We start from the raw sequence: 26,516 nt of genomic DNA, 5'->3' as shown, positions 1-26,516 counted from the left end.
CAGTGAATATTGGTTAAATTGGATTTTGAACCCAAACGCACACTGCGCTCGTAGTCCTCAACTTCACCTCCTCACCAATAAATAGGAGTCCCTCAGCTCCACTGTCACCATCTCACCAATAACCAGGAGTCCCTCAGCTCCACTGTCACCATCTCACCGATAACCAGGAGTCCCCAGCTCCACTGTCACCATCTCACCAATAACCAGGAGACACCAGCTCTACTGTCACCATCTCACCAATAACCAGGAGTTACCCCAGCTCCACTGTCACCATCTCACCAATAACCAGGACTCCCCAGCTCCACTGACACCATCTCACCAATAACCAGGACTCCCCAGCTCCACTGACACCATCTCACCAATAACCAGGAGTCCCTCAGCTCCACTGTCACCATCTCACCAATAATCAGGGGTCGTCAGCTCCACTGTTGCCACCACGGGGTGGCACAGTGGCTCAGTGGTTAGCACTGATGCCTCACAGCACCTGGGTCCCAGTTTCGATTTGCAGCCTTGGGCAACTGTCTGTGCGGAATTTTCACATTCTCCCCGTGTCTGTCTGGGTTCCCTCTGGGTGCTCTGGTTTCCTCCCACAATCCAAAGTCCGGTGAATTGGTCATGCGAAATTGCTCATAGTACTAGGTGCATTAGTCAGGGGTAAATATAGGGTAGGGGAATGGGTCTGGGTGGATTACTCTTCGGGGGGGGGGGGGGGGGGGGGGGGGTCAGTGTGGACCTTTTGGGCTGCAGGGCCTTTTTCCCGACTGTAGGGAATCTAAACCTTGCCAATAACTAGGAGACCTTGGCTCTGGACCAGCCGCAACCAAGTGCTACTTCCGCTGCCTCGATAGTGAGAAACCTAAGACAAGTTACCTGTTCCTGAACTGGCTGATTTTCTTGCTGCTGTGAGCAGGAGCTTGTGGTCGGTTATATGAACTGAATATATGAATATATGTTAATCAGGAGCAGGAGTATGCCATTCTACTGTTCAAGCCTGCCCCTCCAATAACAAGGTCATGGCTGATTGAACTGTACACATCCCACCCTTTGACTTTGTTATTTAAGAATCTATTCATCTCTGCCTGAAAAATATCCAAGAGTTACCTCCACAGCTCTCTGGAAATAATGTTCCAAAGATTTACTTCTAAGAGAAAAAAATTCTCTGCATCTCCATCTTAAATGGGCGACTCCTTTTTTTTGAAAAAATATTCATTCACAGGATCAGGGCGTCGCTGGCTGGGTCAGCATTTATTGCTCATCCCTAATTACCTAGGGGGCAGTTAAGAGTCAACATTGTTGTGGGTCTGGAGCCACAACCAGGTGAGGATGGCAGTTTCCTTCCCTAATGGACATTAGTGAACCAGATGGGTTCTTCCCAATGTTTTCATGGTCATCAGTGGACTCTTAATTCCAGATATTTATTGCATTCAAATTCCACCATGTGCCATGGCAGGATTCAAACTCAAGTTCCCAGAACATTACCTGGATCTCTGGATTAACAGTCTAGAGATAATACTACTCGGACATTGTCTTTTAGTCTGTGGTCCCTTTCACCCTGTCAACTCCCCTCTGGGCCTTACATTTTCTCATGAGGCCACAGTCCAATTTGCTGTTGCCCTCTGCTGGCTGTGTGCAGCACGGCCGGCACCACAATTGGACCTCAACCCAGATCCGATGTAATTTCTAGGACTTTTATTTTGCCAAAGATAAACATATTCAAACGACATCAGTCATTAAAAGACATCTTTAAAATGCATTCTGTTCAAAGCAGCAAAGACATTTAAATGCTTGACTACTATTATAGGTAGTGTCTTTGCCTGATTCATAAAAGTTTACAGTTTTCAGATCTGCAGGCAAAGTCATAAATATGCTATAGTTGCATTTGTTTTGCATTTATTACAGTTTTTTATTCAAAAGCTATGTTTTTGTGCTTTACAATAATTCCAGCATTACTTTTATTTAAAAGCATTAAACTCAAATTTATGGTAGTTTACTTTGCATATTTTATATGAAAAGCTGTAAAGTTAGATTAGAAAACATGGTTTTACACTACCCTTAATACGTTTTCCATTTGTTCAATGCAATATCACAAGCTGTGGAAGAATATTTTATAAAACCGAATTATAAAATGAACTGAAACAAAAAGTCTTGCTTCCTTTGTAATTTGCGAAGTCCTAAATCAAATTTTATGACCCACAGATGTTCCAACATAGCTCAGCTGGAACTTTAGTCAAGCCATAGGAAGAAAACATCAAGATTTTTCTTAACTGGAAGATGGCCTGTCACCGAGTAAACAAAACAAACTTCTGTTAATTCAAAATCAACAAGAATGAGTGTCTATTACGAATAGATGAAGATTTTATGTTCAGTTTGGATTGTGAACTGAATTTGCCTCACTTCTTATGGAAGAGTTTGTAATGAACTGATAATCAGTGAATACACATTAAAACTAAACACCACACATTCACAACTCACTTTCTGTGCTGTATTTTCTGAAGCCCAATAAAGTGACACAGACATTTTCACTGAGGGGTGCTTATAGCAGAATTTTAAAACTGTAAGTGATTAATTCAGTAATGGGAAGTCATCAAAACAGGCAATTTGATTCCTAAGGGGCAGGCCTGCTGGGAAAGACAGAGGTAGGGACACGATGAGAAGTCAACTAGGGAGACAGTGAGGTCTGCAGATGCTGGGGATCAGAGTTGAGAGCGTGTTGCTGGAAAAGCACAGCAGGTCAGACAGCATCCAAAGTTACAATCTTCTCCTCCTTCGCTCTTGTGTGCTGGTCCATTTGTATGATCTCAAACCTCAGTGGGAAACTGTTGATGCCAATGAGAGACTTTGTGAGATGGTGGAGGAATCTTTTCCCTGGATTTTTGGCTTGTCTTTTGGAGCTTGAGCAGCAGAAGTTCAAATGCTGGAAATGTAAACTGCAGAGCTTTTTTGAAAAGAAACCGCCCTCAAACATCTGGCTTGCCTTTAGTTATGTAGCCTGCTGCCTTACAGACATTGAGGAATGTGAGCTTTCGGGGTTCAGAACCGCTTCAGCACTTGATCTGAATGTAAGCCCATGTTGTTCACATCCACGAGCTTTCCATCATTCAGCTGACCTTCATCCACCTGTGCCAGATCTCCCATGCCTTTAGAGTCTGTCTGTGGTGCCATGTTGATGTGACTAAATCTGGCCCTATATGTTCTCCCTCTGGATCTGGCTAGTCTGGCTTCTCTTGTTGCTGTCATATATCGATCATAAGATGTAGATGCAGAGGCAGGCCAGTCTGTCATTTAGTGAGATAATGGCTGATCTGATAATCCTCAACTCTACCTTCCTGCCCTATCCCCATAACCTTTGATTCCCTTATCAGTTAAAAATCAGCCTATCTCAGCCCTGAATATACTTGACAACCAGTCTCTGAGAGAAGATGCTTTGAAGATTGAAGGTGTACAAACTGGGGAGCGTAGAAAGAACATTAGGCTATTTAAATCTTTCATTATTGAATTATGGGGGTTTAGGGTGTAGGTTTGCTCACTGAGCTATAGGTTTGATATCCAGACGTTTCATTACCTGGCAAGGTAACATCATCAGTGGTGACCTCCAAGTGAAGTGAAGCTGTTGTCTCCTGCTTTCTATTTATATGTTTGTCCTGGATGGAGTTCCTATGGTTTATGGTGATGTCATTTCCTGTTCGTTTTCTGAGGGGTTGATAGATGGTATCTATATCTGTGTGTTTGTTTATGGTGTTGTGGCTTCGTTTTGTGATGATAAAGGTGTCATCTACATAAGACGCCTCGGAGTCCTAGTAGCACACAAACCCACCGACACTCTCAAACAAAAACTAACAAACTTAAAAAACCAGTACAACCCATGGACAAAACCAATGTCATCTACAAAATTCCATGCAAGGACTGCTACAAACAGGAAGAAAGTTAGCCACCAGGATACACGAACACCAGCTAGCCACAAAAAGACACGACCCTCTCTCCCTCAAAACCCTACACATGGATGAAAAAAAAACACATCTATCCTGGGACAGGCTTAGCAAAGATATGCCAGAGAATTCCTAGAGACCTGGCACTCCAACCACAACGCCATAAACAAACACCAGGTAATGAAACGTCTATATATCAAACCTACAGCTCAGCGAGCAAACCTACACCCTAAACCTCAACCTGAGCTACAAACCTTCACAAACCTTACATTAATGAATTATTATTAACCATATAGCAAAATCAAATTCCCAGTGCCTAGTGATAGCTTTCTTATTTGCTGAGTCTGAGTTTAAAGTCACTTGCTTTGTCAAGGGCACATTCTTTGGTATTGTGTAGCATTGCTTATGTCTTCCTATAAGAGCACAAGGGGGTTGGTTACAGTAAAGGGTCCAGTGGTGGAGATTCACTGTCATCAGGATCCTGGCTTGTCCTGAACCCGATTGGTAAAGATCATTCTCAGTACTTCAAATCATCCATTCAAATCATAAACCAACAAACATTTTATCACTCTTAGCTTTGAAATTTTAAATCATCTAGTCTGAGTAGCTTTATTGGTGAGATTACTTCTAAATTTTACTACTTTTTCATTAAGGAAGTCCTTACTGACATTAATCCTTAGTTTGCGCTAATTTTAAGGTTATTCTCCCTTGTTTTGGATTCTGTCACCAGTGAAAAATCAGGGCCAATTCTCCCACTGGAAACAGCAAACAAAGTACTCCCAAAAACTTACCAATGCTTTCACCATTACAAATGTTGCCTGTCCAAAAAATAAGATTTAACCTTTTGATAAAATAATCTAAAATTCATGAATTTAAACAAAAATCAAGGTATGCAGTGTATGACAATAATAGGAACAATTATGGTTCATGCCAGACATAATCTGCCGATAGTTTATATTGGTTTATTGTGAAGTTGTCACTGTCAGACAGACTAGATATATTCTCCATAGTGCATCCAACATCAAAAGGCCATTTCCCACTCAGCTTTGGGAGCCCAGAATGAAGAATTGTGTGTTTCAATGAAAATAATGTTGCTTATCCACAAAAAAGGGCATTCAGGGAACATAAAGATTTATGCACAGATATCTGATGGGGACTTCTATATTTGGATGATGAGTATGATAACTGCTAGAGCTTTAACTGAAGTTCATTGAAATTGAAAATATCCTCGAGAGGCTGTCAGTGGTATGGTTCTATATGCTGCTTGTTGCTCTTTGTAAAACCATCTTCCAAAGAGTGTTTTTTGCTGCCTGGAGCTATGTCTGCAGAAGTTCAAATGCAGAGTTCACTGCAATTTGCAACTGAGATTATTGAAGCCTACCTTAGAAAAGAAAGGAAAACTCGAAGCACATTGAGTGACAGTCGAGAAGTAAGATCTTGAATTCCTCAGCAGATTCAAAAATAGGGCTCATTTTATTATAGAACTGTCCTAACCTTTTAGAAGTGAAAAGAAAATGATGCATCATGTGACCCTGTACTTTTGTATACATTTCTATTTATGAGTATTCTGATAGCTTTGAAGTAAATGATATGACAGATTTTACCTTTCTTGCCCTATTGTTTCTTGTCAGAAGTATAATTAGCACAAATAAAACTGCATTGCTGATGTGGATTGACAGCGAGGCAGAATCCCACAATAGTGTCAGCAAGTTGCATTTGAAAATCATCAACAAAATTTGTATGTTTGCATCTGAGAATGAGGGAACAGACAGAATCAAATCTGTTTAAAGTGCTTGAAAGGATTGGCTCTTTGATGTTTCTTTGATCTAACATCCAAGACTGTTTGGACACTCTGGGAATATGCTTTCAATTTGGCTGTAGATAATGGCTGTCAAACTTTGTGGTGGTAAAGCTGCACTTATTTTAAAATACAGGGGGTCTCCAGTTTACAAATGTCTGACTTATAAACACTAAGGTGGGAGGGGGTACTGCAGATGCTGGAGATTAGAGTCAAGATTAGAGTGGTGCTGGAAAAGCACAGCAGGTCAGGCAGCGTCCGAGGAGCAGGAAAATCGACGTTTCGGGCAAAAGCCCAATGAAAGGTTTTTGGCCAAAACATTGATTTTCCTGCTCCTCGGATGTTGCCTGACCTGCTGTGGTTTTCCAGCACCACTCTAATCTTGATTCTCAACACTCATACTTATGAATGCGACTCTGTACATGGTGTAATTTTAAAGATGCTCTGACATACAAACATTTCTGATGCTGACAAACAGCTGCTTCCCGTTGTCCTATATTGGGTTCCAAGGTGCACACAAATTAACTTGAGAACAGACTCCAGAATGAAACCCATATGCAAGCCAGGGTCTGCCTGTACCTTGAATGCTAATACTGTGGTAGCAGGGACAAGCTGCAAATGGATGAAAAAGGCATACTTGCCTTTATTAGTCAGTGCATAGATTTTGTAGGATTGAGCAAAAATCCCCCATCATCTAACACACTGGACAAGACCCTGAACTTTTCTAACCAGCAGGTTCAGGAACAGCTTTCTTCTGGACATTATTAGACTGATGAATGGACTCTTGAACTTCAAATAATGTTGACCTTGCTAATATTGATCTTGCTTAGTGCACGTCCTGTGCGATGTAATCCATATGCCTCTGTCTAAGTTTTCTTTTTCATCCTATGATCTGCATGTTCTTGTTTACTATGATCTGCCGTATTGCTCATAAACAAAGCTTTTCACTGTACTTATATATACATGACAATACATCAATCAATCCAAATATCTAAAATACTGGAGAAAAGCCTTATCTCAGGCTGCAAGAAACACATAAGAGAGCCAGAACAATTTCTTTCTGGGACTATTGTTCAGCCTGGAATTCTAATTTACATCCCCAAAAGGAAGAAACAATCTAGACTGAAGATAACTTTACACCTACACAGCATGGACTGGATGGGGCCTACTGATACTGAACAATCAACTTCAATCAAAATCCATTCAAACATCTTCTTGACAATTGGGAAACCAATTGACTTCAAAAGGAAACAACCAGAACCATAATGGACAGATTTGAGAGGAGATAACGGGCACACAGTCTATATTACTGCTAGCCCTGATCTGACCTGAGAGACCTTGGAGTGCAGGTAGATAGGATAGTGAAGAAGGCGTTTGGTACGCTTTCCTTTATTGGTCAGGGTATTGAGTACAGGCATTGGGAGGTCATGTTGCAGCTGCACAGGACATTGGTTAGGCCACTGTTGGAATATTGCGTACAATTCTGGTCTCCTTCCTATCAGAAAGATGTTGTGAAACTTGAAAGTGTTCAGAAAAGATTTACAAAGATGTTGCCAGGGTTGGAGGATTTGAGCTATAGGGAGAGGCTGAACAGGTTGGGGCTGTTTTCCCTGGAGCATTGGAGACGGAGGGGCGACCTTATAGAGGTTTACAAAATTATGAGGGGCATGGATAGGATAAATAGACAAAGTCTTTTCCCTGGGGTTGGGGAGTCCAGAACTAGAGGGCATAGGTTTAGGATGAGAGGGGAAAAATATAAAAAAGGGCTGCGGGGCAACTTTTTCACACAGCGGGTAGTACGTGTATGGAATGAGCTGCCAAAGGAAGTGGTGGAGGCTGCTACAATTGCAACATTTAAGAGACATTTGGATGGGTATATGAATAGGAAGGATTTGGAGGGATATGGGCCGGGTGCTGGCAGGTGGGACTAGATCGGGTTGGGATATCTGGTCGACATTCACGGGTTGGACTGAAGGGTCTGTTTCCATGTTGTACATCTCTATGAGTCTATGACGTGAGGAGAGTCTTTTCAACACCAAGTTTCTGCAGAAACATCTTCCCTACAGGCTCCCAGCCCCAGCAAACACTTTCCCCACAGTCTCCCCTCTCCAACCATCAGCTTCCCCACAGTCTCCCAGCTCCAACCAGCAACTTCCCCACAAGCTCCTAGCCCCAGCAAACACCATCCCCACAGTCTCCCAGCTCCAACCATCAGCTTCCCCATGGGCTCCCAGCCTCAACAAGCAGCTTCAGAAAGAAGAACCACAGAGGCTGAACAGAGAAGCTGACTCAGGAAACCAAACCAAGAACATCATCACTTCTGAGATGGGGGGATGCCAACCAAGCTTTTTTTTTATTTCGGGAATATACTTTATTCATAAAACAATCTCTTCATATCTATATATATGCATTGACACATAAGCAGTTCGGTTCTGCATAGTTGCATATCAAATAAATAAATAAAACATTGAACTTTGACTCTATCTCTCTTTCACAATACTAATATTTATATATATTTGAGGCACTAGGAGGGTCTGATGACTGAAAGGACCCCCATTTAATCACAAACTTTAATCAGGCTTCCTAACTTTGGGGTCCCATGCACTGTCACCTTCCCTTCCTTGCTAGCTAGATTGGAACTTTGGAGTCTCGGGAGATCCATCACTGAGGGAAACACTGTTATAAAGTGTGCCCAGTTGCTGAGCTTTTTGCTGTCCGTTCTCTTGGTTTAGTGCAGGCCCATACCCAGAAGCCCAGGTCGAGGGGTGGAATGTGGGGATAAACATTTTTACCCGGACAGTCTGAAATGTGCTGCCTGGAAAGGTGGCAGGGGGCAAGTCCTGCTTTACTCTCTCAAACAATTGCACAAAGGTAGCTCTGCACAGCTGACGGGAGGTAGGGGTAATAAAAGTTCCCAGGTAGAGAAAGCCTTTCTGTGACCACCAAAAAGGAAACTGCGATCCATCCTCCAGCTCCGGGACTTCCACGAATCCTGCCATAGGCGGGACTTCTGATTTTGCAAAATTTATCCTGTGTCCTGAGAAAAACTGCCAAATAATTTAATTTGTTGTATTAGCCAGGGTACGGACTTTTTCAAATTAGCCAAACACAAAAGGACATTTTCCATATAAAGAGTAATTTTGTTTCCCCAATTCCCACCTTTGGTGCCACTATTTCAGGCTCCTTCCGGATGGCCTCTGCCAACAGTTCAATTACCAAGGTAAATAGCAGTGGCGAGAGAGGACATCCTGTCAGTTGCCTCTCCCCACACTATAATTGTTCGATTTGACACCATATATGATAATCGCTGCCTTGGGGTCTCTATATAACAATGCCATCCGCCCGGCAAAGGCTCCCTCTAGACCAAATTGATCGAGACCATGAAAGAGATACGACCATTCCACCCAATCAAAAACCTTCTCCACAGCCAGGGAGATCACCAAGCCCAGAAACAATTCACTGACATACTTGCACTGTGTTCAATACCCGTCTGATATTGTTGGAGGAGCTGCAGCCCTTGATAAAACCCATCTGGTCCTCTTTTATAATAACAGGCAACACATTCTCCAACCTCAGAGTCAGCACCTTTGATGGAATTTTGAAGTCTACATTCAACAATGAAATGGGTCTGTACGATGTGCAATCCTCGAGGTCCTTTTCTTTCTTTAAAATGAGAGAGATATTGGCCTTCCTAAGAGAGGGCGGAAGGCAGTCCTGGCTATATGAATGATTATACATCTCCAGAAGTGATTCAGCTAACATGTGTGTAAACTCCTTGTAAAACTCACACAGGAATCTGTCTGGACTGGGTGCCTTGCCACAGTGGAGCAAAGGAACAGCATTGGCTATTTGCCAGTCTTTGGGACCTCACCTGTGGCTACAGAAGATTCAAAGATTTCTGTCACAACCTGAGCAATCTTCTCCCTTGTTTCCTTCAGTATCCTGGGATAGATCACATCAGGTCCAGGGGACTTACCTTTTTCAAGCCACTCAATACCTCCTCCTTCTTAATATCAGTATGCCTCAGAATATCAACACACCCCTCTCTAATCTTACCATTATCCACGTCCTTCTCCTTGGAGAATACTAATGCGAAGTATTCATTAAGGACCTCACTCACTTCCACTGGCTTCACGGATAAATTCCCTCCTTTTTCCTGGGTGGACCTACCCTAACATACATATAAAATGCTTTGGGATTCTCCTTAATCCTACTTACTAAGGACATTTAATGGCCTCTTGTAGCCTTCTGAATATCTTGTTTAAGTTCTTTTATGCTTCCTTTATACTCCTCAAGGGCCTAATTAGATTTCATGCCTCAAATCTTACATATGCTTCCTCCTACATTTTGACTAACATCTCAATACTCTTGTCATCCAAGATTCCTGAATCTTGCCATTTTTATCTTTCATCCATACAGAAACATGCTGAACTCTGATCAACTGGCCTTTAAATGACCCCCATGTGTCATTGCTGATCTATCGCCTAACTCCACAAACCTGCCTTTGGCCCAGATCCTTTAATACCGTGTCTCAACAAAAATATATATCTGTCTTAGATTTAAAATTAACAACTGATCCAGCATCCCCAGCCATTTGTGGAAGAGAGTTCCAAACATCCACCACCCTTTTTGCGTCAAAGTGCTTTCCACCTGGATGGTCTGACCCTAATTCTCAGACTTTGCCCCCTACTTCTAGAAAAGACATGGTGGACACGTTTGAACCTATCTTTGGCCAGAGGTGCTGAGTGAATGATCCATCTCAGCCTCTTTCAGAGCTCCCCAGCATCACAGATGCCAGTCTTCAAACAATTCGATTCATTCCATGTGATATCAATAAATAGGTAAAGACACTGGGTTCTGTAAACCCTGCAAATACCCTGGCAGTAGTACTGAAGACTCATGTTCCAGTAAGAGCCGTGCACCTATCCAAACAGTTCCAGTATGGCTACTGCACTGAGATTTGCCTGACACTGGAAAATTGTTCAGGTGTATCCTGTGCACATAAACCAGGGCGAATCTAAACCAATTAATTACTGACCTATTGATCTAGTTTCAATCATTGGCAAAGTTATGGAAAGTGACATTGACAATGTTATCAGGTGACACTTGCAAAGAAATAATTTGCTCACTGCCACTCAGTTAGGTTTCCATCAAGAACACTCAGCTCCTTTATTCAAAAAGGGAATGAGACAGAAAACAGACCAATTCGATTAACATCAGTCATAGGGAAAATGTTAGAAGCTATTATTAAAGACATTATTATAGGGCACTTGGATAAGTTCAAGGTAATCAGGTAGAACCAAAGTGGTTGAACTAATTTATTGGAGTTCTTTGTGCTGCAGATAAAGGGGAACCTGGAGATGTATTGTACTTGAGTTTCCAGAAGGTATTTGATAAGTTGTCATTGTCAAAGGTTATTATGGAAAGTTAGGATATAAGACATGGTTAGAAGATTGGCTGGCTAACAGAAAATAGAGAGTGAGAATAAATATGACTTTTACATGCTGGCAGGATGCCACGAGTTGTATGCCACGTGGGTAGGTGCTGAGGCCTCAACTTGTTACAATTTACATAAATGACTTGGATGAAGGGTTTGAAAGGCTATTGTCATCTATCTAATGTCTCCAGTTAAAATGTTGGTTAAAATATCTGTGATTATCAATGTGCCTCATTATATCTTCCTTCATGTTCTACCCTACTGCTACAGTTAAGGTCATTATATATCACTCTCACAAATGAATTCATGCTTTTATCATTTGTCTCCAAAGTGTTTTCCTGAATTTAGGTCATCCCTCTCCATTGTGCTAATATATTTTATTGTTCCATCTTTCCCTATTTTCTTGTTGTTCCTTAATGTCCTGTATCATTTAAGATCTCAATCATGTCATCTTGCAGTTTATCTTTATAATAGCTAGGAGATCAAACTTATTCATTGTATTTGCACTCTCAGTTCATCCATTTATTTTTCAAATGCAGTGTCCATTCAGGTACAAAGCCTTTACATTCATCTTCTTACACTCGTTCTAATTCTAGTCTTACTAGCTGGTTGATTGTAAATCTAAAACTGTATCTGTGTTTGTCATGATCAGTTTATTACTTTCCATATTAATACTTTTGCTTTTGGTCTTAACTCTACTCCTTTATTTACCACATCATCTCAAGTGTGATCCTTGTCCCCACTAGTCAGTTTAAAGTTCTCTCTACTTCCCTAGTCATGGGCTTGACATAAATACCAGCCCCAGTATGGTTTGGTTGGAGACCATCCCATCAATACAGACCCCAATTTTCCCGGTATTGATGCCAGTGCCCAATACTGGAATCTATTTCTTCCACACCAGCCTTTGAGCCAGGCATTCCTTTCTCTAAACTAATTGTTAATTTGCTTGTGGCTTAAGTAAGAGCATTAGATGTAGGAGCAGAAGTAAACCATTTAGACCATTGAGCAATGCAAATGTTATGACTTTTGAAGTTCTGTATTTTAATTTAGTGCATGGGTCCTCATATCGACGATGCAGTATTTTGTGATTTGCTCTGCCTTTGTCATTGGTACCTACATAAACCATGATGGGTGGACCCCGTTCCTCTCAATGCAAGTTCCTTTCCAGCCTGAGCAAATATTTTGCACTATCATCCAGCAGGCAGCACAATTGTCTGGACTCACGCTCTAGGCTGCAGAGAATTGTATTAATTCCCTTCAATATAATGTCCTATCATACCATTACGTTCCTTCTTGCAGTGCCCTCCTGAGTGGTCTCCTGTGATGCCATGGTTCATTAGTTTATCCTTCCTACAGCCTTCAATTTCATCTTGATGATCTCAAAGAAGCTCCGATCTATTGGACAATTGTAAAGGCTGAGAACCCTGCACTCTTGCCGTCTGGCTGCCTTTACTGTGCCCACTTACAGCCATGCTCTCCTGCCTTTGAACTTTGCCCAAATTAGAGGATCTAACCCTAAGAACTGTAACTTCCTCCTGCAATAAAGAAGCCAGGTTACTTTCACCTAATCCAATTGGTCAGTCTCTATAGTTTAGCCTCCGGCTCATAAGGTCTAAGCCAAAGCAGCTCAAAAATCAAACATTTGCTGTAGACATGTTTGCTTTGGACTTGTATCCAGGACTCTCACATGCTGCAACTATGATTTATCCCCTGTCCTACAATCTCAAATGTGTTCTAAGGAACTATTATTGTATTTAATTTTATATTTAGTGATATTTTATATAGTTTGTTAACTTTACCATCAGCTGTTACATAGTCACCTATCGGTTAATCCCCAGTTAAGAAGTCTCTTCCCTGTAGCAGAACAGGAATCAATTCCAGGGGGCTGGAAAAGTCCAAACAAAAACAAAAGCAAAAATGACAGAACATCTATTTTACTTGCTCTGCTTAATTCCCTGAATCACTTCACTCCTGCACCTGTTATAAGTCATAGTAAGTTGGCTCGTTCAGTATGACCCTAACACAAAATACTGAACTCAATTACTGAATGAAGATTCTGTTTCAGGCAGTTCTTAAATAAGTTTCTTTTTGATTGGAAACTTTGGAAATTCCCTATTTAAGTCTGGTAATTACAGAATTAAACTCTAGATTTTGGTTTAATGTTAACAACAAACTATAAACTAAATTATATTTGGATATAATTAAAGAATGATTTAAGACCCCAAAATGGCACTCAGCTCTCCACTTACCCTGGAAATGAATGGTTTGCTAGACTGTTTCAGAGGGCAGTTAAAAATCACTCAGGTGACCAAGGATCCGGAGTCATTTGTATGTAAGCCAGACCAAGTAAAGATGGTAGATTTCCTTCCCTAAAAAGCATTTGAACTTTTAAGGGCAATTGTTTATAGTTACATGGTTGTCATCATACCAATCTTAATTCTATTTTTTTTATTGAATTAAAATTTGACCATGTGTCATGCTGAGATTCAAACCTGTATCCTGAGACTCTGGATTATCAGTACTGTGATTTTGCTGCTGTCTCTGCCCTCCCCATGTATGGGAAACTGGTTTGAGATCAGCAGATGCTTTGGGGATGTCCGTACTGTCTTGCTAGGTGCCCGTCTACTAATTCTCTTCCTATATGTTCTGTTGCCATTTGATGAAAAATCTCCTGAAACATATACATCAGGAAATTCGCAGCCATCTGTATGTCCTGCTTTGACGTCATTGCTCTCCGAGCTTAAACAGGTTGGTTTTGAGTTTGGGGCAGCTGGAGACATTTATTGGTGACCCAGGATATGTGAAGCATAAATCCTGGAGCATCCAAGCTTAGATATTCAATCTACTTTTCTGAATTAAGTCGGTACACTGAGTATAAAGACGGAGTACATTTTTCAGGCCCAATAGCTTAGCTTGTTGAAATGTGCCAAATGGACAGTTCCACTAAAACGTTTTTATTTCCACATTCTCCATCTTTCTGCTGAAATTTTCAGTTTTTATAGAGAATTTTTAGAGTGCTTTGCTCCATTTTGTATGTGTGAGCCTATGATTATTGTCAATGAACAATTTGACTCAATGTGGGCATGACTGTTCTCTCAGAGTTGAAAAGTGTAGTGCTTGCAAAGCACAGCAGGTCAGGTGGCATCCGAGGAGCAGGAGACTCAACATTTCAGGCATAAGCTCTTCATCAGGAATGTGGAGGGTGGGGCAGGATGAGAGCTATTTAGGGGGTTGGGGTGGGGCTGGAGAAAAGGTAGCTGGGAAGACGATAGTGGATGTAGGGGGGTGGTAATTGTGATTGGTCAGTGAGGTGGGTGGAGCAGACAGGTGAGAAGGAAGATGGACGGGTAGGGTAGGTCAAGAGGGTGGTGCGGGTTGGAGGGCTGGATCTGGGATGAAGTGGGGGGAACGGGAGATTAGGAAATGAGTGAAGTCAATGTTGATGCCGTGTGGTTGGAGGGTCCCAAGGTGAAAGATGATGCCTACTTCCTCCAATTGGTAGGTGGCTTTGATTTGGTGGGTGAGGAGATTCAGGACTTGCATTTTCTTGGGGGATTTGGAGGGAAAGTTGAAGTGGTCAGCCACAGGGCAATGAGTTTGTTTAGTGCAAGTGTCCCAGAGATGTTCCCTAAAATGTTCTGCGAGTTGGCGTTCTGTCTCCCCGATGTAAAGGAGACCATACCGAGAGCAATGGACACAGTAGATGAGGTGGGTGGATGTGCAGGAAGACTTCTGTCGGATGTGAAAAGATCCTTTTGGGCCTTGGATAGGGGTGAGAGGGGAGGAGTGGGTGCACGTTTTATACTTCTTGCAATGGCAAGGGAAGGTGCCGGGAGTGGAGGATGGGTTGTTGGGGGGCATGGAGGTAATGAGGTAGTTGCGGAGGGAATGGTCTCTGGGGAATGCAGATGGGGTAGGGAGGGAGGGAAATATATCTCTAGTGGTGGGGTCGGATTGTAGGTGGCGGAAATGGCAGAGTATAATGTGCTGTGTCTTGACATTAGTGGGTTGGAAAGTGAGGACCAGGGAGTTCTATCTTTGTCATGATTGGAGGGTGGGGTTCAAAGGCGGAGATGCAGGAAGTGTACGAGATGTGCTGGAGGGTATTGTTGGTCACATAGGATTGGAAATTGTAGTTCTTGAATTAGGACACCATCTGGGATGACCTGGAGTGGAATTACTTCTCCTGGGAGCAGATATGATGGAGGTGGAGGAATCAAGAGTAAAGAATTGTGTTTTTATGAGAGGAGGGGTGGGAGGAGGTGTAGTCCAGGTAGCTGCGGGAGTTGGTGAGTTTGAATTAGAAGTCTGTATTAAGTCAATTGCCAGAGATGGAGATAGAGAGGTCCAGGAAGGGGAAGGAGGTGTCCAAAATAGTCAAGGTGAACTTGAGGTCAGAGTGAAAGGTGTTTGTGAAGTTGATGAACTGTTTAATTCCTCAGGGGAGCACAAGGTGATGCTGATACAGGCATCAACATAGCAGAGGAAGAGGTGGGGAATGGTGCCGGTGTAGCTGCGGAAGTTGGACTGTTCCACATATCCAACGAAGAGGCAGGCATAGCTGGGCCCATGCAGGTGTCCATGGCTACCTCTTTGGTCTGAAGGAGTAGGAGGATTCAAAGGAGAAATTGTTGAGCGTGAGGACCAGTTCAGCCAATCAAATGAATGTGTTGGTGGAGGGGTACTGGTTGTGTCAGCTGGAGAGGGGTGGATGCCTTCACCATAGCGGATGGATGTGTACAGGGACTGGATGTTCATGGTGAAGGTGAGGCGTTGGGGGCTGGAGAACTAAAAGTCAGGGAGGAGGTGGAAGGCGTAGGTGGTGTCTGGAATGTATGTGGGGAAGTCCTGGACCAAGGGGGACAGGACAGTGTCGAGACATGACATAAGTTCGGTGGAGCAGGAGCAGGTGGAGATGATGTTTTGAGCGGGTCAGTCAGGTTGTGAATTTTGGGTAAGAGGTAGAACTGGGTGGTACAGGGTTCCCAGACCATGAAGTTAGAAGCTGTGGATGGGAGATCCCCTGAGGTGCTGAGGTTGTGGATGGTCTGATGATGGGAAGTGAGGTCATGGGTCGAGGAGGCAGTAGAAGGAGGTGTCCATAAGTTGGTACGTGGCTTCAGCAATGTAGTTGTCAGTTTGCCAAACTACCACAGCGACCAGCTCCTTGTCCCATCACCAAACCGTCATCCCCAAGACCATCCAGAACACCTCATCTTCTGCCTTGGGCCCCTCCGACCTATCACCATCAGCCCTAACCTCCATCTATCACCTTCCCAGCTAACTTCCCCTCCAGCCTACCCCTACTCTCCTATTTATCTCTCAGTGCACTCCCACCAGTGCACCCACTGACCCCCCCCACATTCCTGATGAAGTGTTTATGCCCAATCAATCTGTAGAAGCTAATGGGAAAGGAGTTTAGGGAAGGACAATTGGGGTTGCTGTTGTGGGAAGAAGACTCAGCAAGTTATTCTTTGAAATGGGAGCTGCAGGTTGTGGGGAAAGGAAGGATGAGAATGGAGAAGGAGGTTACGGTATCTTCTGGGGGAGTAAAGTATGGAGAGGTTCATGCAGGAGCTGGGGGTGTGTTTATGGACAGGAAAATCCTAGCTTTAAGTGGGGAGGGACAAAAGAAATACCAATGCTGGAATTCAAAGGCAGACAAGCAGGAGGCTGGAAGAACACATCAAGGCAGGCAGCATCAGGAGGTGGAGAAGGGTTACACCCAAATCATCGACTTCTCCATCTCCTGATGCTGCTTGTCTTGTTGTGTTCTTCCAGCCACCTGCTTGTCTACCTTTAAGTGGGGAGGGGCAGATCAATGTAGGATCACACCAGCTTGTGTGAAGGCCTGGGCTGGGGGATAGGTGGGCAGGTGCTGGCTCATACAGACAGGATGGGCGATAGATGGAGGTTAGGGCTGATGGTGATAGGTCGGAGGGGCCCAAGGCAGAAGATGAGGTGTTCTGGATGGTCTTGGGGATGATGGTTTGGTGATGGGATAAGGAGGTGGTCGCTGTGGTAGTTTGGCAGTGTAAAACCTGTGGAATTTACAGGAAGGGCTACCAGGAAGAGGATGCGGCTGTTTCGGGGTTCACTGACACAATGAGGTAGATGCTGCAAGCCACTGGCTCCCTGTCGTGTTCGATCGTGCTGGAAGTTGAAAATATGAAATGATTAGGTTAGATTCCCTACAGTGTGGAAACAGGCCCTTCAGCCCAACAAGTCCACACTAACCCTCCGAAGAGTAACCCACCCAGACCCATTCCCCATATTTACCCTGACTAATGCACCTAATGTAATGGGCAATTTAGCATGGTCGATTCACCTGGCCTGCACATCTTTGCATTGTGGGAGGAAACCGAAGCACCCGGAGGAAACCCATGCAGACACAGGGAGCATGTACAAACTCCATACAGACAGTCGCCGAGGGCGGAATCGTATCTGTGTCCCTGGTGCTGTGAGGCAGCAATACTAACCACTGAGCCACCATGCTGTGGAGAAGAAAATGGCTGTGACAAGAATTGGAGTGGGCAGGGTAAGTGACTTGACCTATGAGGGAGGGGTCTGCAGCACCCACTAATGTTGGGGCTTTCAAAGGGACAGAACACAGATCTATGTGCTGTACAAGACACAGACCTGCAGGTCCCTGCATTGTGGCCATCCTAATGCATTGCCCTATTATTAGTTTTACAGATCTGGGCTCAGTGGTTAGCACTGCTGCCTCACAACACCAGGGTCCCAGGTTCAATTCCAGCCTTGGGTGACTGACTGTGTGGAGTTTGCACATTCTCCCTGTGTCTGCGTGGGTTTCCCCCGGGTGCTCCAGTTTCCTCCCACAGTCTGCAGATGTGCAGGTCAGGTGAATTGGCCATGCTAAATTGCCCATAGTGTTGGCTGCATTAGTCAGAGGGAAATGGGTCTGGGTGGATTACTCTTCGGAGGGTTGGTATGGGCTTGTTGGGCCAAAGGGCCTATTTCCAAGCTGTAGGGAATCTAATCTAACCTAATCCCTGCTCCAGACACCATTGACTAATTAATGACCCAGAGGCCAGGAAAGAATTGGAATGTTGTAAGATGAGAGCTGAAGGTGTCAGCACCATCCTTTGTTTTTTCCACCTTGCTCCTAGGTATTGCAGTGGGCCCTCAGCACAGACCGCCATTCAGGAAACAGCTTCTTCAAAGTTTGCGAGAAGATTTGTAGCTCGGGTGCTCATTGTTGTGGTTCTGTTCGCTGAGCTGGGAATTTGTGTTGCAGACGTTTTGTCCCCTGTCTAGGTGACGTCCTCAGTGCTTGGGAGCCTCCTGTGAAGTGCTTCTGTGATGTTTCCTCCGGCATTTGTAGTGGTTTGAATCTGCTGCTTCCGATTGTCAGTTCCAGCTGTCCGCTGCAGGGGTCGGTATATTGGGTCCAGGTCGATGTGCTTATTGATTGAATCTGTGGATGAATGCCATGCCTCTAGGAATTCCCTGGCTGTTCTCTGTTTGGCTTGTCCTATAATATCCTATAATAGTAGTGTTGTCCCAGTCGAACTCATGTTGCTTGTCATCTGAGTGTGTGGCTACTAAGGATAGCTGGTCGTGTCGTTTCGTGGCTAGTTGGTGTTCATGGAGGCGAATCATTAGCTGTCTTCCTGTTTGTCCTGTGTAGGGTTTTGTGCAGCCCTTGCATGGGATTTTGTACATACATTGGTTTTGCTCATGACATGAACATCAATGGGTGGTGGTGGTTAGAATTTCTCTTATTGGAGATGGTCATTGCCTGGCATTTCTGTGGTGCAAATTTTATCTGCCACTTCTCAGTCCAAGACTGGTTATTGTCCCTGTCTTATTGCATTTGATCATGAATCATTTCAGTGTCTGAAGAGTCATGAATGGTGCTAAACATTGTGCAATCATCAGCAAATATCCTCACTTCTGCCCTTATGGTGGAGGCAAGGTTACTGATAAAGCAGCTGAAGGTGGTTGGACCTTGGACCCTAAGGAACTTCTTTACTGATATTCTGAAGCTGAGATAACTGACCTCCAACAAATACAACCATCTTTCTCTGTGCCAAGCATCATCCCAACCAGCCAGAGTTTGCCTCCAATACCCATTGATTCCAGGTTTGCGAGAGCATTTTGATGCCACATACATTTGAATGCCATCTTTATGTCAAGGGCTGGCACTCTCATCTCACCTCCAGAATTCAGCTCTTTTGCCCATGTTTGAGCATGTAATGAGGTCAGGGGCTGAGTGGCCCTGGCAGAACCCAAACTGGGTGTAGTTTTTATAACTTGGATGAGGAGGTTGAGGGGTGGGTTAGTAAATTCGCAGATGACACAAAGGTTGGAGGTGCCGTCAATAGTATCGACAGCTATTGCACGCTGCAGCAAGACATAGGTAGGATGCAGAGATGGGCTGAGAAATGGCAGATGGAATTCAACCTGGATAAATGTGAAGTGATGCATTTTGGAAGGTCGAACTCGAATGCTGAATATAAGATTGAAGACAGGATTCTTGGCAGTGTGGAGGAACAGTGGGATCTTCGTGTTCGAGTACATAGATCTCTCAAAGTTGCCACCCAAATGGATAGGATTGTTAAGAAAGCAAATGGTGTTTTGGCTTTCATTAACAGGGGGGTCAAGTTTAAGAGCCGCAAGCTTTTGCTACAGCTCTACAAGTCCCTGGTGAGACCACACTTGGAATATTGTGTCCAGTTCTGGTCGCCCTACTATAGGAAAGATACAGAGGCTTTGGAGAGGATGCAAAGAAGGTTTACCAGGGTGCTGCCTGGACTGGAGGGCTTGCCTTATGAAGAAAGGTTGAATAATCTCAGACGTTTCTCTCTGGAGAGAAGGAGGAAGAAAGGAGACCTGATAGAGGTATACATGATAATGAGAGGAATAGATAGAGTCAATAGCCAGAGACTTTTCCCCAGGACAGGATTGACTGGTATGAGGGGTCATAGTTTGAAGATATTAGGAGAAAGGTATAGAAGGGACATCAGAGGAAGATTCTTTACGCAGAGAGTTGTGAAAGTATGGAATGCATTGCCAGCTGAGGTGTTGGAAGCTGAGTCACTGGGGACATTTAAGTGACTACTGAACATGCACATGGGTGGCAGTGAATTAAGGGGTGCATAGGTTAAGTTATTATATTTTCCATTAGGATTTATCCTCGGCACAACATCATGGGCCAAAGGGCCTGTTCTGTGCTATACTTTTCTATGTTCTATGAAGAAAGACAGGACAATTCAGAAAATCAGCCAGTCTGTGAGTAGCTGAGTGTGCCACAGTAGAAGCAAGGCAGTTGAACAGTCGAATTTAAGGAACTCATGTCGGTTTACTCTGAAGTTCAAACTTAGTTTGTAGCCTTTATCTGTTATTCTGGAGAAAGGTATTAGCTGAAAGGGAATTGTATCTAGTGACTACAAGAAAATTCACTGAAAGAAAACTGATTGCAACTACCCCAAGCTTTGATATAAATAAAGTGATTTTTCAGTGTTTATAATGATATTAGAATAAAAGAGATGGTGTTTTCCTGATGTCTGTTATGAAATCTTTCCATCTATTCTTTTGCCTAGTGTAAGGTTGTTTGCATTTTGTTTTGTTTAATAAACACTTTATTCTTTCTACTAAAAGAATTTATCCAGGTTTTTGTACATGTGTTCATTAAACTGTCCTCCATAGTTAAAGACAAACACGGACCTAATGTGCCAGGTTTCACTCTGGGACCTGATGTGTTCAGCTGGGATCAGAACAATGTTTGTTGGTGTGATACAGTGTGTATCGTTGATGTGCTTGTCACAGTTGAATAGCTGGCAGTGTGGACCAGTTGTGAGAAGTGGGTATAAGAATTTCAGCAATTCTCAGTGTGTGAGGATGTGTGTAAAATTTCATATTAGTTGTGATTGATGGAGAATGTTGATAGTGAGTGAAGTGGGCATGTTGCAATGAACAGTATGTGAGTCTGATGTTGCAGATTAACTATTAAAAATGATTTTGTTGATCTTGAACATTGATGTGAGATCATTGAACTTGTTGATACATTCCCAGGTGCTCAGTGCTACACGCCTTGACCATCACAAATGCTCCAACTGGTTTTTATGAATATTTCTGGGAGATCCCCTTGTCCCCTCTTATTTTTCTCCTCAATCTCACCCTTCAATATCACATTTGGAAGTCTTAGGATGAGCATAGTGAAGGTGAGCTTGATTTCACACTAGCCTTGCATCAATTTACACTCCTCTGTTCATCCTGCAATGACTAGACAATTATAAAATGTGTTCTGATCGCTTCAAAGAGCAGGCAGGACAGTGTTTGTATGTTTGGCTGCACCTTAGTTGAAGCTTAATCCTTACATCTATTTTTGGGCCATGCCTAATTTTGTAGGTTTAATAATTTTCACAGCAAGATAAAGGATCTCCAGAGTCTCAGGAGAAAGGTCATACTCTCACAAAAGGTCATTGAATCTTTTCCACCTGAAAGGGTTTATTTCAAAGTCACATTTGAGACACAACAGCCCCCGAGTTATTGAAAGCAACAATCTGGAGTATTTGGTTCGATTTCAGGAGTGGGGCTTGAACTCATAGCTTTCCTGACATTGAGGAAAGTGTATGAGTAGCGTACCCATAGTGCACACATTCCAGACCTTCATGTGGTTGCTTCTACATCTAGGATCGAGATGGGAGAGCTGCTCATCACAGTGCGCTGTGAACAAACTTATCCGTATTTGCAAGCTGAGGTATTGGGCTCAGCCTCCAAGATTTGCACCAGTAAACTAAAATCTGGCATTTGTGGGTGCCGGACACTAGAGCTTGACCTTAGTTTTATATTATGTCCGGATACCCCTCGGACAAACCTGTAAATGTCTTCTCCCAGTTCATTTAATGGTCTGGTCTTAGCATGCACCTAGTTGGCCACCCACTTTCAAAAAGTGCTAGGAGTCTCTCAGCAATCTGGGCATATTGCAGTTGTTGGAGGTTAGTCATCTCAGCTCGAGGACATCTCTACAGGAGTTCTTCAGGGTTGTGTGCTAGGCCCAACCATTTTCAGCTGCTTCATCACTGACCTTCCCTCCATCATGAGGTAAGAAGTTGGGATATTCACTGTTGAATGCAGAATGTCCAGTATCATTCACGACTCCTCAGATACTGAAGCAATCTATGTCTACATGTAGAAGTGGCATGGTGGCTCGATAGTTAGCACTCCTGCCTCACAAACCCAGGAGCCTGGGTTCAATTCCCACTTCGGGCAACTGTGTGGAGTTTGTACATTCTCCCGGTGTCTGCATGGGTTTCCTCCAGGTGCTCCAGTTTCGTCTGACAATCTAAAGAAGTGCTGGTTCGGTGAATTAGCCATGCTAACTTGCCCATTGTGTTCAGGGATGTGTAAGTCATTTGCGGTAAATGTAGTCATAGAGATGTACAACATGGAAACAGACCCTTCGGTCCAACTTGTCCATACTGACTAGATATCCTAACCTAATCTAATCCCATTTGGCAACACTTGGCCCACATCCCTCTAAGCCCTTCCTATTCATATACCCATCTAGATGCCTTTTAAATACTGCAATTGTATCAGCCCCACCACTGCCTCTGCCAGCTCATTCCATTCATGCACCACCCTCTGTGTGAAAAGGCTGCCCCTTAGGTCCCTTTTATATCTTTCCCCTCTCACCATAAACCTATACCATCTAATTCTGGGTTCCTCCACCCCAGGGAAAAGACTTTGTTTATCCATTCCATTTACGGACGGCATAGTGGCTTAGTGTTTAGCACTGTTGCTTCACAGCGCTGGGGACCCAAGTTTGATTCTAGCCTTGGGTGACTATCTGTGTGGAGTTTGTACATTCTCCCGGTGTCTGTGTGAGTTTCCTCCGGGTGCTCTGGTTTCTTCCCACAAACGAAGGAGGGGAGGTTAGGTGAGTTGGCCATGCTAAATTGTCCACAGTGTTCAGGAATGTATAGGTTAGGTGCATTAGTCAGGGGTGAATATAAGACAATTGGGTCTGGGGGGGTTAATCTTTGGAGGGTCAGTTTGGACTTGTTGGGCTAAAGGGCTTGTTTCCACATTGTAGGGATTCTATGCCTCTCATGATTTTATAAACCTCTATAAGGTCACCTCTCAGCCTTCGACCCTCCAGGGAAAACAGCCCCAGCCCATTCAGCCTTTCCCTTTAGCTTAAATCCTCCAACATTTGTAAATCTTTTTTTGAACTCTTTCAAGTTTCATAATGTCTTTCCAATAGGTAGGAGACCAGAATTGCATGTAATATTCTAACAGTGGCCTAACCAATGTCCTGTACAGCCACAATATAACCTCTGAACTCCTATACTCAATGTTCTGACCAATAAATCTACCAGTGACTCTACTTTCAAGGAACTGTGAATCTGCACTCCAAGGTCTCTTTGTTCAGTAACACTCCCTAGGACCTTACCATTAAGAGTATAAGTCATGCTAAGATTTGTTTTTCCAAAATGCAGCACCTCGCATTTATCTAAATTAAACTTCATCTGCCACTCCTTAGCCCATTGGCCCATCTGATCAAGATCCCAATGTACTCTGAGGTAACGTTATTCACTGTCCATTACATCCCAAATTTTGGTGTTATCTGCAAACTTACTAACTATACTTCCTAAGTTCACATCCAAATCATTGATATAAATGACAGAAAGTAGTGGACCCAGTACCAATCGTTGTGGGACTCCACTGGTCACAGGCCTCCAGTCTAAAAAGCAACCCTCCACCACCACCCTCTGTCTTCTGCCTTCGAGCCAGTTCTGTATCCAAATGGCTAGTTCTCCTGTATTGCATGATATCTAACCTTGCTAACCAGTCTCCCATGGGAAATTTTGTCGAACGCTTTACTGAAATCCATATAGGTCATGTCAACTGCTCTGCCCTCATCAATCCTCTTTGTTACTTCTTCAAATAACTCAAACAAGTTCATGAGACATGATTTCCCATGCACAAAGCCATGTTGACTCCCCCTGATCAATCCTTGCTTTTCCAAATACATATAAATCCTGTAGTAAGGTAGGGGGAATGGATCTGAGTGGTTTACTCTTTGGAGGGTTGATATGGACTTGTTGGGCTGAATGGCCTGTTTCCACACTGTAGGGATTCTATGAAAAAGACAGTGGCAACAACCAGGTTTGAGCTGGTAAAAAAAAAGTAATGGTCATGCCAGGAATTGACCATCTCCAACAAGAGAGAATCTAATAGTTTCTCCTTATTTTAAATGACATTACCATTGATGAATCTCTATTATCAACAGCCATATAAATACTGTGGCTACAAAAGCAGGCCAGGGGCTAGGAGTTCTCTTGCAAGTAACTCATCTGCTATCTTCCCAAAGCTTGTCCACCAACTGCAAGGAACAAATCTGAAGTTTGATGGTATACTCTCCATTTCCCTGGATGAGTGCAGCTTCAACAATACTCAAGAAACTTGATATCATCTGGGACAAAGCAGCCCACTTCTACCACATCCACCACCTTCAACATTTACTTCCTTCAGCACAATGCACAGTTCCAGCCAATACATGTGATCCACCAGTTACATTGAAGTAAATTCATCAAGGCCCCTCTGACAGTACCTTCCAAACCTGTGGCCTGAACCACCTATGAGGAAAAGGGCAGCAAATAAATGGAATACCGTAAACAAAACAAAGAACTATCGATGCTGAAAATCAGAACCAAATCAGCAATTGCTGGAAAATCTCAGCAGGTTTGGCAGCATCTGTGGAGAGAAATCAATTAAATGTTTTGGGTCCAAAGACCCTTCCTCCCATTAGAATGTTAACTCTGATTTCTCTCCACAAATGCTGCCAGACCTGTTGTGTTTTTCCTGCAGTTTATGAAATGGAATATTGTCACCTGGAAGCTCTCTTCCAAGATATGTGCTATTCTGCCTTGAAACTATATTACCATTCCTTTTCTGGAATTTTCTTTCTATGTGGGTGTCCCCAAATCCTAAGATTTGCAAAGGTTCAATAGAGAAGTTCATCTCCACCTTCTCCTCGGCTAATGAGCAATTCCAGGAATGAGTATTAATAAAAAATGTTTGTTCAAATACTTTCTGTTCTCTTTGATCTGGCCTTTATACTTAGACAGGAAATGCTGTCCAAGTGTGGGCGCAAGGGAATCCAATCTTCGTTGTGTGTTTCTGTGTGTGCATGAATTTGCAATTTCAAAATAACACATTTTGTTTTGTGTCCACAATAAGGCTTGATTATAAGGCTTGAAAACATTCAAAATTAACAGTGTGAACTAAGCAAAATATTTCTCATTTTATGTCAGACAGTTTATTTGGTGATGGTGCTAATGTTTGTGTGATAGTTATTATTATGTCATTTTTCAACAGAACTCATGGTTAATGCATTACAAATCACATATACAAAGCAGCCCTTAGAAACCAATCATGACAGCAACAATCAATAAGAATTGTCATTTCAATATACAGTGAAAAATCTTAAGGCAGTGGTTTCTAATGAGATGATTGCTGTGTTTCCTCGCCAATTATAGGCCATTACCCCCTTGACACTGGTAGTTGTAAATCTCTTCATAATTTTGAAAACTTCTTTTTTAGTCTAGTTGAAATCTCCTCTTTTACAATTAGCTTAAGCACACCATTGCACCCTCTGGAGAGCCCAGTAATATAACTTGTATGATGTAGTGTTATGTATTGCAAACAACACTCCATATGGTCTATAATCAATGCACTACAATAATAATGATAAATCTTTTGATTTGTATAATTTCCCTCTGATAGTGCAACCAATAGTTTTGTTTATTTGCATCCAACATATCTTCTACAATTGTAACAAAATCTCTCCTCTGATCAGCATCAAAATGATTTCCAACACAAAATCCCTCTTTTATTTTCATGTTCCCATACTTGGAGATTTTGGAGGCCAAATTCCTACATTGTATTTCCTCTTATAAAGAAGAGGTTGCCTATTCTAATAATTTCTTTCTTTGGCTTGGGATCAATTTCTTTACTGAATATTCTCATTTAACATGCCTAGGGTACTCATAATCACATTAAAGATGTTATATAAATGTGAGTAAGTTGATGTTACAGTGAGTAATGGTTTTTAACCATCTTTCCTGGTGGCCTTCTGTGTTGTTCTTACACCAATGTTGGTGCACTGCAGAAACAGTATCCTTAGCAGTACTGCTTGGCTTCATAAACTGTCCTCCAATCTCTTTGATTTGGTGAAACTGGAAAGTGCAAGCACCAAATGTAGAATTTGATTGCCTTCAGAATTCAATATTTACCCTTCATTGTTAGTTCTGGGTTGTCAGGAAAACCTTTGTTCATTAGTGCTCAATTTTTCACAGCTTGTAGATTCTCTAAAGATGTAGCA

Source organism: Hemiscyllium ocellatum, chromosome 1 (genome assembly GCF_020745735.1).
Source record: "Hemiscyllium ocellatum isolate sHemOce1 chromosome 1, sHemOce1.pat.X.cur, whole genome shotgun sequence".
NCBI classification, from domain to species: domain Eukaryota; kingdom Metazoa; phylum Chordata; class Chondrichthyes; order Orectolobiformes; family Hemiscylliidae; genus Hemiscyllium; species Hemiscyllium ocellatum.
This window is presented reverse-complemented; position numbering follows the sequence as displayed.